Below are 12,160 nucleotides of genomic sequence, written 5' to 3'. Positions count from 1 at the left end.
ACTGTTTATGCCATCAAGCTTGAAAATGCAACTAAATACAGAATGTAATGTATCATTTTATAAACATGACACAATCATGGTATCGTATGCCATGAGATCCAATTTCACTTAGTGTTAATTGGTAAAGGAAGATAAATGTTTAGGAAGAAAATAAAAAATGTCTTACCTTTGTACAAATATTTTCAGAGCACGATGATCTGTGTCTCTGTTTTTCTTTCCTTCTTACCTCTTGGGACTTCTTTATGTTACTGCTTGGTCTGGAAAAAAAATTGGAGAACGAGACATTTAAATAGGTAAATATCCCTTCTCACTGAATCATGTTAAATAATAACCTGGTACGAAATAGAAATTAAAATTGTAGCACAGAAGTAGACAGAGCTGTCAGAAATACATCTTGACATGCCTGCCACAATAAGTTCAATGTAGCCGGATTGAAATTATATTCAAAACTGTGATTTAGTAAGGACTGAATTAACAATATTTCTATTGATTTTCTCTTCCCCTTCATACAGGAGCACTGAGTCCCAATGGCCACTTGCAACTACATGGAGCAGAAGTGCACCCTCTACATCCCAGGTGAGGATTTAGACCGCAAGAGGTAGAGACAGCTTCATCAGTAATATAAAGCAGCTACTTGTTAGAGCTTCAGTAGCCTCCCTACAGACCTGTGATTTCTTGTATTATTGGCTCATTATGAATGGGAGAAAGATTTGAGATGAGAGAAGGGAATGTGGGTTGGGAGAGGGCCTTGAAAGGGAAACTGTGGTCACCACCTGAAGTGGAGGGAAGAGGAGAGTTGCATGGTGGAATAAGGATGAGGCTGGTTGAAGGTAAGGCAGCACTTTAGGATTAGCAATGTAATGTGTTTAAAAAAACAGTGGCTCTGCTTCAAGGGTTGAGGAATTAGGTTCTGCTATAAAGAGATAATAAATACAATGAATAATAAAGAAAATAAAGAAAAATCAGGCAAAATTTAAGGTCTTGGCAGGAAAATGGCTGATCTACAAGCACGGAAGAGGGAAATGTTGATATACATATTGTGAGACCAATAAGACATGTATACATGTTACTTGAATAACCATGTGATCTTATTATTATCAACTGCATTCATTCTTTCTTTTTACCCCCCCCCACATCAAACCTATACCCACGTGTTTGTTCCTTTCTCTTGTGTCACGAATACAGTTAGGTTGTAAGTGCTTCAGGACAGGGACTGTGTCTGTTTTACTACCTTGTAAAGCAAACAGCAAACTTTAGGAACTATATAAATAACAACGTCTCAACTCTGTCCCTTAACACCAAAATAACATTATTCATTTTTGTTTTGTTCTTTTTTTAAACTCTGGCATTTTTGGGTAGCAGATAGCATTTTGAGATAAAGAAATAAAAAAATTCTTTACTTTCAAAATATCTGTTATAAAGAAAGACTAACATCTGTACTGAAAGCTCTGATACACACAAGGCTATAACTCAATAATTTAAAATTCAGGAATTCAACTATTTATACATAATTTCCTAGAAATCCCAGATTCGGGGGGCAGGGGGAAGAGGGAGGGAAGTACAGCTGTCCTTTAGTAATACAGTAGATTAGTAAAATGCTTAAATAAATGGAGTTTTGGAGAGGGAAAATTTCTGCATATAATTGCAAAGCATTTTCCTGATTAAAACCTTTTATCTACCTAGTGAAGCATGTAAAATACAGAGAAAAATTTCTAAAAAGTTTAACCTCACTAATGATACTGTCTCAAATACTTCAATGAGTAGATCAAAAGCCTCATAATTACATCTGTTCTCTGAGAGTTACTTTTTGGCCCAGCAGTGAAAACTTGCAGCAATGCTATGTGGATTGTGATTAGGCATGAGGCCACAGGGGGGAGATTTGGGGTTTTTGCAAATCACTCAATTATTCCGAATGTTTAAAACTAGAATGATTCACCCATTTCTCCCCATAATTTAAGTCCATTTCCTCCTCCCTCCAATGACAATCCAAATTGAAAAACAAACTTTTTAAGGTTAAAGAGATGCCTGTGCTATGTCTTAGGGCTAGAACAACTTTCTAAAAGTTACTCTGGCAAAAATGGGTGCCATACACACACACACAGGATTCCATAATGAGATCCAGCTTCTTTGTGCCACTTCGGAAGTTTAGATGGGCTGGAAAGTAACTGCAACTGGCCAGCAGAGAACTCCCTTGTTATAGGGAAAGTTCTTGCTGATGCAAGTGTATTGCTCCCCAACCTCTCCCAACATAGGAGGCAGGAGGGCTAGGAGGGGGCATGTCACCAGTCGTCAGGATGGGGTGCAGTTGTGTTCGAGCTCTGCACTTCCATGCCTGGGCTTTACAGGTGTTTACAGTGACCCTTCACCAATGTAAGACAGAGCTGCTACCTTTTGTCAGGACCCTGGCTGGCCCCAAGAATGAGGCAGCTGTAATCAGCACCCTGCCAGTTTCCCCAGCCTGTCCTGTTGAGCGCTCAGTCATAGGAGTAAAGCAAGCCCAGTTCAGTATTGTTTTGATTTAGTTACTTCTTTCTGATCCTGTCTGTATTATTGTTTTACTCCACCTGCTCACCAATACTTTAAACCTATAATTTACTGCAGAACTTCGATTTTATGAACAGCAATCTTATGAATAACTAGTTACATGATTTTTTCCCAATCTGGAGGGAGGGGGAAATCACATAAGGAAAGTGATGTCGATGAAGAACAAGACAAGATCACTTCACATTCTGATGAGCTCAGTACAGCGGAAATCACTGTGCAGTGGGTTTGAAAGTCAAGAAGAAAGTGATACAACGCACCATGATGCAACTTATGAACTGTACCTACTGTAATTCTGAGATGTTCAATTTTTTGAACTTCTCTATTGTATACCCTCCTCAATCCCCAACTGGTTCATAAAGTAGGGGTGCTACTGTGACCGGATTTGTTTTCTTTCTGCGGTTTTTCCAGTGTCTCTTCACTAGAAATCAAACCAAATACAAGCTGAGTTGAACTTTCAAATCTATTGTGTTCGAAACTATGAGAAATGAGCTTACTTACCTCTCACTGTGAGTGCAGTGAGTTCTGAAATGTGACTTTACAGATGGCAAACACAACTGGGCTTGCAACTATGAGCAGTCCCACTTGCCAGGCCTATTCCTGCAATGTCTGCAAGATCAAGCCCTGTGCCAGAAAAGGCGGGGCCTTTAAATCCCTGGGTGCTTTAAATCAGGATTTAAAGGGCCTGGAGCTGGGGCTGGGGTAGCAGCAGCTGGGAGCCCCTGGCCCTCTGGAGCTACCAGCTGCAGAGGCGGCTGGGAGTCCTGGGGGTGATTTAAAGGGCCTGAGGCTCCAGCTGCTGCTACCACAGTGGAGCCCTGGGCACTTTAAAACACCATCAGAGGAGATTTAAGGGCCCGGGGCTCCGCTGCAGTAGTGGCAGCTGGGAACCCTGGCCCTTTAAATCACCGCCAGAGCCCCGCTGCCGCTACCCCAGGGCTCCAGCAGCAGGGCTCGGGTGGCGATTTAAAGGGCCCCAGAGAGTAGCGGCAGTGGGAGCCCCAAGCCCTTTAAATCGCCACCCGAGCCCCACTGCTGGAGCCCCGGGGTAGCAGCAGTAGCCGGGGGCTTGGGAGGTGATTTAAAGGGCCAGGGGCTCCTGGCTGCCGTTACTGCAGTGGAGCCCTGGGCCCTTTAAAGCTCCTCTGATGGTGATTTAAACTTGCTGCCAGGGGAAGCCAATCTGCCCCAGTACGGTGCACCAGCTCTTACTTTCACCTCTGGTCACTGTACAGATTTAAAATTACAATATCAATTTTTCATTTAATTTCTAAAGAGGTTATTACAGATTTATAACTTACTGCATCTCATTGTGTTTCTGAGGAGAACGAGGAGACTAAAACAGAAGAGACTTATAAAAAGTTAAAACTATGCACAACTCCTTTCAGTGACTTAATTCATTTGTTTTAGTTTCATTCAATTTGATACCATTGGTCACACATGACAATTCATCTGCCTTTCTTTCACCTCCTGTTTAAGTCCATTTTGCTGTAACACTGTTCTGTGATATGACAACCTTGACTTATTTCCAGCACTAGCCTAGAGGTGTTTTATTTTGCTCACAACTATGTAATCATTTGACATGTTCTTTAAACTGAATTTGTGGTTCCTTCATAATCAAAAACCAGAGAGAGAAAGCAAATCTAGTAACTCTGGAAGACTGACATGTCTCTTTTGTTTCACTGTTACAGACCGCATTCAGTTTCAATGCCATGTTCAAAAAACCCAAATGTTCATATATTTCAGCTGGACCAGTTAATTGCCAGTTAAAACAGAGAGGATCTAATTTTCCAAAGTTAACTTCCAAACTTGCACTCAAATGTTGCATGCACATAGCTCCCAATCTAGCAATGCACTGAAGCATGTAAAGTCAACGGGACTGTTTCTGTGCTTGGAGTTATACAGGTGCTTCAGTGCTTTGCTGAATCTGGACCGTACAGAGACTGATGTAAATGAATGTTCATTTTGTGCATGCCAAACACATGCAGCTTCACAGACCAGTTTTGAGGCTTTTTTCTTAATCTTGCACAAACAATTTCTGTTTTCCCACACAATCATATTTTAAACTAACTATGGTCTACAGCCTTGTATGCATTGTAATCCATTTTAATTCATTTCGGTTTTTCACATTTAATTGTGAGAAAAGAAACAGGAATGAAACAAGAGTATATCAAACTGCTGAATTTCTGAACTGATGTGGAAAAAGGTCAAAGTGTTAACCCTCTGGTTAGGTCACTATTAACTTCCATCTACTTTGAGGATCAACTGTTTGCTATGAGTCTTCTAGAACCCTTCTGATGAACTCACTTATAATCCATAACAAGAATTAGCCTTTTACTGTGTGATTATTTATTTTTTCCTTAATAGTCTCTTATAAGAGAGCTAATCAAAAGTTTGAAGATCCAAGTAAATTATGCCATGGGATCATCTTTGAAACCTCTACAGAACAATACTTGATATTTGAATTAGTTTTTGGATGTTCAAGAGAAACAGGGAAGCAAGAAGAAACTTGGAACTAATACCAATGATATTCGGTATAGCATTTCTTGCAGTTTGAGAATTAAAACCTACATTAAAAGGAATAAGAGTTGCCAGTATTAATTGTGTAAGGATGTTAGTGACCGAGGGAGACATCCTCACCTCACTGAAATCAATGGTAAAACTACCAGTGATTTCAGTGGGGCCAGGATTACACCCTGGAGGTTTAAACATGCAAATTAAAACCTGATGCTTGGTTTCAAAATTCTATGGAGCAATTGTAGTGTAGATGAATAATTGAGTAAGGGTGAGTGACATGGCGTTTATTAAAAAACTCAAAAGAAGACTTTCAAAAATATCATATACAACTAGATTGTTTTGTAAGAAAGAATAAGATTACAGAAATGCTGTTTTATAATATTATAGCAAGAACTTAAATTCAGCTGGAACTGTCTGGAGCACCCCATCAGTTTCTTCTTACCAACCCTCTGAGAGAGGGGACAGTGGACAGGTCTTGGAAAGGACATGTGCAACACATCTCAAAGAACAATAGTTACAGAGAGGTTAGTAACAGTTCTTTCTTCTTTGAGTGCTTGCACATGTCCATTCCAATGTAGGTTACTCACAAGCAGTTGCACAGAAGGTGAGCTCGGCATTCGAGGACAAGCTGAGTGCAACACTGCTTGGCCGATGTTGGCATTGTCTCTGGCTTGTTAGGTAATGGCATAGTGTGCTGAGACAGTGTGCACTGAGGACCAGGTTGCTGCCCTGCAGATATACTGAATAGAGACTTGAGCTAGGAAAGCAGCTGGAGGGGCCTGAGTTCTTGTGGAGTGAGCAGTCAGGTTAGGAGAAGGAAGAACTCCCACGATGTCATAACATGCCCGAATACATGAAGTAATTCACGACAAAATCCTCTGGGCAGAGATGAAGAGCCTCTTCATTCTCTCAGCTATTGCTATGAACAGCTGAGCCGATCTGTGGAATGGTTTCATCCTTTGAATATAAAATACCAGGGCCCATCTAACATCCATGGAGTGCAGACTCTGTTGTTTAGGGTAGGGTAGCTGCATGAGGCTTAGGGTAGAATACTGGTAGAAAAATTGCTTGGCTGCACTGGAATTGTGAAACCACTTTCGGGAGGAACTTTGGATGCGGGAGCAGCTGTACTTTATCTTTGAGAAGATTGTATACAGGGGTTCTGACATGAGGGCTCGGATCTCCAAAACTTTCCTGGCTGAAGTGATGGCCACTAAAAAGACCACTTTCCAGGAGAGGTGCAACAGTGAGCATGTCGCTAGCGGCTCAAAGGGTGGGCACATCAGCTTTGACAGGACAAGGTTTAGGTCCCAAGGATGACTGGTTACTCTACTTGAGGGAACACCCTCTCCAGGCTTTTGAGAAAACAGATTACCATTTCGTGCAAAAAGACCAAACTGTTGTCGACCTTAGGATAGAAAGCTGAAATGGCTGCCAGGAGACCTTGACTGAAGAAAGGGCCAGATCTTGCTGTTTCAAGAGCAGAAGGTACACCAAAATAATTTTCAATGAAGACTGTGTAAGGGAAGAATCATTTCCACTTTGCCAGGTAAGTTGGCTTGTGGAGGGTTTTCTACTGCCCAGTAGAACTCTATGAAACTCCTCCAAGCAAGCTTGCTCTTTAAGATTCAGCCATGAATAGGGGCCTACCAAATTCATAGCCATAAAAAATGTGCCACAAACAATGAAATCTGGTCTCCCCAGTGAAATCTGGTCTTTTGTGTATTTTTACCTTATACTATACAGATTTCACAGGAGAAACCAGAGTTTCTCAAACTGGGGGTCTCAACACAAAAGTGGGTCGTGGGTGGGGGGGTCACAAGGTTATTATATGGGGGTCAAGATATTGCCACCTTTACTCCTGCACTGCTTTCAGAACTGAAGGGGCGTGTTCTCGGCAGGGCCCCCTGTACTAGCGCTATGGGCACTGGAGCCAACCCAACAGATTCCGGCAACTATGCTCGAGGCAGGCACGCATCTACATTTGAATGGACATTTGCAAGCAATCGAGGAAGAAGTGGAGTTCTTCATGATGTGTGTTCCCTATGTGTATTCCACTGTGGGTATGCATGTACTCCATGTGCCTGAAACCAGAGATTTCTAGTAAGTAGTGTCCATAGGTCTTTGTCGGAGCAGCTGCTCCTCTTGTGCTCTGTACCAAAGGTATAGTGGGCAATGTAGGCCGATGCCTCTCCATTTCCTCCTCTTACTATGAATGAGAGAGAATCCAAAGCAGAGGGGAAGGAGAGCAGGTAGTAGAATACAGGTAAGTATCATACATCTCAAAGAACTCCGCTTACACAGGGTAAGTAATTTCCCTTTCCTCCTTGAGTGCTGGTCCCTATGTGTATTCCACTGTGGGTTACTTGCAAACACTATTAAGAGAGGAGGATGCAAGTATGCAAGCAGTATGGCTGCTTGAAGAACACCCATCCCAAATGATATGTCAGTGGAGAAGTCTTGGACCAAGGGGTCGGCAACCTTTCAGAGTTGGCATCGAGGTTGGCATCACCAGTAACTGCACACCGCACCATAGTAACTCTAACTCAGGAACCAATCCATGCAACAAACCTCGATGTATCATAATGCATATAAATACAAACCTCGATGCCAACTCTGCCCACATATCTACACCAGCGACACCATCACAGGACCTAACCAGATCTGCCACACTATCACCGGTTCATTCACTTGCACGTCCACCAATGTAATATACGCCATCATATGCCAGCAATGCCCCTCTGCTATGTACATCAGCCAAACTGGACAGTCTCTACGGAAAAGGATAAATGGACACAAATCAGATATTAGGAATGGCAATATACAAAAACCTGTAGGAGAACACTTCAACCTCCCTGGCCACACAATAGCAGATCTTAAGGTGGCCATCCTGCAGCAAAAAAACTTCAGGACCAGACTTCAAAGAGAAACTGCTGAGCTTCAGTTCATCTGCAAATTTGACACCATCAGCTCAGGATTAAACAAAGACTGTGAATGGCTTGCCAACTACAAAACCAGTTTCTCCTCCCTTGGTTTTCACACCTTAACTGCTAGAAGATGGCCTCATCCTCCCTGATTGAACTAACCTCGTTATCTCCAGCCTGCTTCTTGCTTGCCCCTGGAAATTTCCACTACATGCATCCGACGAAGTGGGTATTCACCCACGAAAGCTCATGCTCCAAAACGTCTGTTAGTCTATAAGGTGCCACAGGACTCTTTGCTGCTTTTACAGATCCAGACTAACACGGCTACCTCTCTGATACTTGAAAGTGGCTTTCTAGATTCTAAAGCTCAAATATCAGTTTTGTTTAAGATAGACAAGGTGGGTGAGGTAATATCTTTCATTGGACCAACTTCTGTTGGTGACAGAGACCAGCTTTCATGCCTCCCAGAGCTCTTCTTCAGATCTGAGAAAGGTACTTCCAGAGTCACAGCAAAACACAAGGTGGGACAGATTGTTTAGCATAAGCAATTAGCACATACTGTAAGGGACCATTTATGGTAAAGTGGTTCGTTAACACATCTACAGTCATAGGACAAATAGAGGGGGTTAGTGGGGTACAAATTGTAAATCCAGTGTCTCTGTTCAAGCCATGATTTTTAATGTTTAGCAGAGTTATGAATTTAAGCTCCCAGTTCATCTTTTGAAAGCATTGTGCAGGTTTCTTTTGAGAATGAGGACTGGTAGGCCAGATGTAGAGGGATAGCTTTGTAAAAAGTGTTCACACACAGGTGTTAGGGTGTTTTTGTCTTCTATCGTTTCCCTGTGTGAGTTCATTCAAGAGCATAGTGATTATCCGGTTTCACCCAGATAGTTATTGCTGGGGTATTTAGTGCACTGGATGAGGCACACCACATGTTGTGATAGGCTTGTGTAAGACTCATGGATCTTGAAAGGTGTGTTGTGGAGGGGGTTGACCACTGTAGCAGTGGAGATGTGTCTGCAGTTTTTGCCGTTTATAGTTTGTACAGGGTCTGGTGCTGCTGTGAGTTGGTGCGTCCTACTCTGAGGGCAGTTTGCGTCTGCTGTTGAGCTTGGAGAGGTTGGGGGTTGTTTGAAGGCCAGAAGTGGGAATTCAGGAAATATTTATTTGCGGATGGGGTCCCCATCAAGTATGGGCGTTTTTATTTCTGAATTGCAGCTGGTTCTCTAGGGGTATTTGGGTGGCCTATTCCATGATGCGATCTACTTCTCTGGTGGAAACAATGAGTGTCCTTGTTTGGTGAAGGTGGTTTTAAGTATGTTAAGGTGTATATCTTGGACTTTCGAGGCACTCAGATACCACAGAGTATGCTCCCCATTCAATTATAGATGGAGCAACAGTGGAGTGTGATAGAGTTTAATACTACTTTATGATGTTTATGATGTTGATGACTTTTTAAATATAAATGTTTTCAAAGTTTCAGTGGTCTATTTGCAAATAATGCATTAACATAATAACCAATCAATCCTTTTTGGTACATAACAGACTTTAAAGGTAGGCATACTATGATCAAGCAAAGGAGCCAAACGGTAAACCAGGGATCGGCAACCTTTCAGAAGTGGTGTGCCAAATCTTCATTTATTCACTCTAATTTAAGGTTGCGTGTGCCAGTAACACATTTTAACGTTTTTAGAAGGTCTCTTTCTATAAGTCTATAATATATAATTAAACTATTGTTGTATGTAAAGTAAATAAGGTTTTTAAAATGTTTAAGAAGCTTCATTTAAAATTAAATTAAAATGCGGAGCCCCCTGGACTGGTGGCCAGGACCCAGGCAGTGTGAGTGCCACTGAAAATCAGCTTGCGTGCCACCTTTGGCACCCGTGCCATAGGTTGCCTACCCCTGTGGTAAACTGTTACAACAAATGAAAATCTGTTATAAAGAGTAGCTTTTACTTAAGTGAAATATATATGATGAGCTGACCAAAAGACTTCCCACTTAGTGCCAGGGTTGGCTCCAGATCCCAGCGCGCCAAGCGCGTGCTTGGGGCGGCATTTTGCCAGGAGGGCAGCAGGCGGCTCCGGCGGACCTCCCGCAGGCATGACTGCGGAGGGTCCGCTGGTCCCGCAGCTCCGGTGGACCTCCCGCAGAAATGCCTGCGGAGGGTCCGCTGGTCCCACGGCTCCGGTGGAGCATCCGCAGGCATGCCTGCGGGAGGTCCACCAGAGCCGCGGGACCAGCGGACCCTCCACAGGCACGTCTGCAAGAGGTCCCCCGGAGCCGCGGGACCAGCGACCGCCAGAGCGCCCCCCGCGGCGTGCCGCCCTGGTTGGGGCGGCGGAATTCCTAGAGCCGCCCCTGCTTAGTGCAATTCAAAATTAGATTGGCACCCATTTATAGTGGACTTTTATTATATGAATTAGATTGTAATGAAACTGACAGAGAATGTAGTACCCCAGTTAAACTCAACGACATTTCATAGTTATTTTAGTATCAGCTGACGGCAATTTGATCTACAATGCTAAGATACAGCACAGTATATCTATTTCAATTCCCCCTTTCCCCGCCCCCCCCACACACATATACACAAAAGCTCAAACTTTTTTTAAAGTTCCAAAATACAGAGAAAGAAAAAAAATTCAAAGATCTCAGCTGATTTAAGTGCATGTGAAAAAGGCATAGATACAATCAGTGGGGAAAAGGTCTTAAAATATGACATTCAGCTTTGCTTATCTGGATCTGAATGTATAGTAAACTTGAGCCAGACTAAAATTGTTATTTTGGTTTTTAAAAGATATTTTGCTCCTGCTTTGGAGTGTGCGAGTAAAATCACACTTCTCTGGGATATACTAGTACAGATATTTATACAGCAGGATTTCTTAGGCTAGATACAGCACACTAGACTACAAAAACCAAAATTCATTTTTCTGACAGGAATTTTTTCCCAAGCATTTTCTAAAGAGGATTATATGCAAAAATCTAACAGTCGTTATAGGGATTTTATCACAGAACTGTCACATGTCAATGTTTAGAGAGGAGTGAACATGCTCCTCTCTGTTTAATGAAACAGGAGCAGAAGAATCAGTGAGTGATAACACTTTTTCTTCTTGTGTACACAGAGTACTCTGTTACTTAGATCCTCCTCAAATATTCATTCTGGAAGAATAATAACCAGGGAATACCCCAAAACTCATTTTAAACTAATATGGTAAATTTGTAACTGGAAAAAAAATTCCTTTTTTCATGAAAGTAAACTTTCAGCACTGTAAAATCCTTTAAGAAAATTAAACACATTTATGATATTTCAGAAACAGTTCTATGCCACATGATATAAGCGTTAAAATAATGGATCTATTTTCCCAGAAATCAGCATTAAAATCAGTCTAAGACTTTCCAGCACACCGCATTTAATTACATCTGGGCTTCACTATGCTACCACTTCAATCCATTCTACACAATTTAACAAAGTTAGAGTGGTGCTGATTTCAAATTCTAGAACATTTAACCAAGCTAATCAAATATATAAAATTAATGGCACAAAAGCGATTTTTAACCTCATCCTCAGAGCTATAAACTCAGCTTCCTCACATTTCTCATATTTTAATAAACCAAACTAGCTGATACAGTACTTAGATGCACAAATCTATCTTAATAAATTGATCAAAGAGGAACAAAATTGTGTACAAAAGGTAGCTGCAGAATATTACCTTACAGATGTAATTATTTGCCTCTTTACATTTTCTTATTAAAAAATGGTAAGTTGGTAAAATCCCCCCCTCACGTTGTAATCCTGCTGACAAAACTGTGTGCTGCTGAACCCTGCTGTTGCTGGACTGTGTGCAGAAACGTATAAAAAGAGGACAGTTTTAAACAGCCAATCACATTGTGTTTGGACCTCCCAGGCTTCACTGTGTGATCAGCACAGGCTTTGTGTCAATACAATAGGGGTTAAACATTTCCCTGTATTTATTTAAAAGCAAGCAAAAATCTGCTTAGTTGCTTGAACCTTTAAAATGATGTAAAATGATGTGCATTGCTTGGGGGCAGGTGGAGGGAAGGTTAAACAGTAACTGACTTTCTACCTAAAAAAACAGAATCTCTCTAGCTCCTCCTGCTTTTACACAGTACATAAATACTAAAACCAGTTAAGTCAACAAGCATTTCCATCCAGATCTTC

General features: G+C 41.8%; 1 protein-coding gene and 1 long non-coding RNA gene across 5 annotated transcripts in view; one reads left to right on the top strand and one right to left on the bottom strand.

Moving 5' to 3' along the window:
* LOC123378295 overlaps nt 1-2,866 on the top strand; it is a 43,925-nt gene extending 41,059 nt beyond the window's left edge. Inside the window, exons 3-4 of the long non-coding RNA XR_006582552.1 lie at nt 513-576; nt 2,667-2,866. This is a non-coding gene — a long non-coding RNA (uncharacterized LOC123378295). The remainder of the gene's footprint in view (nt 1-512; nt 577-2,666) is intronic.
* The window catches only part of NRCAM (neuronal cell adhesion molecule), a 187,432-nt gene extending 175,624 nt beyond the window's left edge, over nt 1-11,808 (bottom strand). For all 4 annotated transcript variants that reach the window (XM_045031888.1, XM_045031855.1, XM_045031860.1 and 1 more), the window contains exons 1-2: nt 11,691-11,808; nt 167-257 (exon numbers count right to left, since the gene is read on the bottom strand). The gene's annotated coding sequence lies outside the window, so the exon portion shown is untranslated. The remainder of the gene's footprint in view (nt 1-166; nt 258-11,690) is intronic.
* Between the last annotated feature and the right edge of the window lie 352 nt (nt 11,809-12,160).

The sequence above is a fragment of the Mauremys mutica genome, chromosome 1, assembly GCF_020497125.1.
Source record: "Mauremys mutica isolate MM-2020 ecotype Southern chromosome 1, ASM2049712v1, whole genome shotgun sequence".
NCBI lineage: Eukaryota > Metazoa > Chordata > Testudines > Geoemydidae > Mauremys > Mauremys mutica.
The sequence above is the reverse complement of the archived record's forward strand: the minus strand, read 5'-3'. Positions and strand labels throughout refer to the sequence as shown.